The sequence below is a fragment of the Pygoscelis adeliae genome, unplaced genomic scaffold, assembly GCF_000699105.1.
Source record: "Pygoscelis adeliae isolate BGI_AS28 unplaced genomic scaffold, ASM69910v1 Scaffold112, whole genome shotgun sequence".
NCBI lineage: Eukaryota > Metazoa > Chordata > Aves > Sphenisciformes > Spheniscidae > Pygoscelis > Pygoscelis adeliae.
In genome coordinates this window covers 1,319,938-1,321,478 of record NW_008824232.1, presented here as the reverse complement: position 1 = coordinate 1,321,478, position 1,541 = coordinate 1,319,938, and the positions used below count along the sequence as shown (strand labels likewise).

The window sequence follows — 1,541 nt, the reverse complement described above, 5'->3', positions numbered from 1 at the left end:
GGACCCCCCAGGGCCGCGCCATGGGTCTCGCTCTCCAAACCCTGCTGCGTGCCCCATGAACCCCCCATAGCAGGTCCTCTCTCCCCCCCTGCACACGTTAAATAGGTTTTAAAAAACCAAAACCACATGGGCTAGGAGACCTGCTGCCAGGAGAACACGTATTTGGTTCAAACCCAGCCCAAGGGCACAGACGCTCGGTGTGGTCAGGACAGCATTTATATGTCCACGGAGGACAGGGAGCTTTATGGGGATGATTAAATACCAGAGTCCTTAATCCCCTCTGCATTTCCCACCTCTACACACCCGACCGCTCAGCCCCAGTGGTGGGACCATGGGGGAAAGGAGAAGGAGCAGGGCCAAATCCTGCCACCGCACCTGGCAGGGCAGGGGGACCCCGAACAGCTCCAAACCCCGCTGGACGCAGGCTGCGACGCGGGAGGCAATGTCAGCCCCGTGCCGCGGCGGCGGTGCCATCCGCTGCTGTGGGTTTTGTTTGAGCTGCAGGATACTTGTGCCTTTTTTTTTGGTAATGCCTGAGTGCACGTGGTGACACGGTGCTTTGTTGTAAAGTCTGATGGTTGTAGAAAAAAAACCTTCTGATATGGTCCTAGGGACGTCACAGCTTGAAAAGGTCCTACAGGGTGTATATTTCCTACTGTATTTTCCCCAAGTTTTGGGAAAAAAGTGGGGAAATTGAAAAAATCGAATGTGAAATGTTTTTTTTCTGTCCACAAACAGCACAGGGGGTGGAGAGATTTGCTTTAAGTCACGCACATGAGATTTGCTTTAAGTCACGCACATGGGTGATTTAGTGGCGTGCTGAGCAGGGCCTGGACCTGCATTAGCGTTTTCGAGATTATATGAGTTTCTAGCAGTTACCAGGATAAACCCTTCAGTCGTGCCAGACAAAATTAGCCATTTTATAAACACATTTATGTCCCTTTCTGTAACATGATAATGTGCTATTTAAGAGTCTGATGTTTACTATCCCCAGATACATTGTCGTCCCTTAATGCTTTGCTGTAACTACATTACCAAGACTATCTGGAGAGATATGTGAAGTCTCCAAAATTTTCTTCTGCAAACAAATGCCTCTTCCAACACTGCCGTGGGACGCTGGATCTCCACCACCACCGCGGTTCTGAGCCCACCATAAACTCGCTGTGTTTTTAGGCTGCCCTTTTTTTAAAGGGAGATGGTGCTAAGTTTTCAGGAAAAGAAAATAACACCAGTAAAAAAATTGAGAGAGTCACCCCAATCCTTTTCCCACTCTATTTTCAAATAGCGATGGGCTCGGAAGACTTAGGGAGTGAGAAAAAAATTAATTCTTCATTTTCCAGCATTATCCTTTGAATTCCTGTTTTTTTTAAGTGCTCGGCTGGGAAATGCCGTGGGCTGTGTGGCTCAAACACCAGCCTCTCCCCCACCAAGCCCGGCGAGCACCACTGGCTCCTCTTAGTGTCACATCCCCCCGTGTCGACTCCTGTCACCACCGTGTTTTTTTACCCTCCTCTTGGTGTATGTTGTTTCTTTGCCTGAAG

The 1,541-nt window shown here is 49.1% G+C and overlaps 1 protein-coding gene across 1 annotated transcript in view; it reads right to left on the bottom strand.

Moving 5' to 3' along the window:
* Positions 1–1,541, bottom strand: part of SCN4A (sodium channel, voltage-gated, type IV, alpha subunit) — a 45,225-nt gene that overhangs the window by 39,854 nt on the left and 3,830 nt on the right. The gene's annotated exons all lie outside the window — the stretch shown is intronic.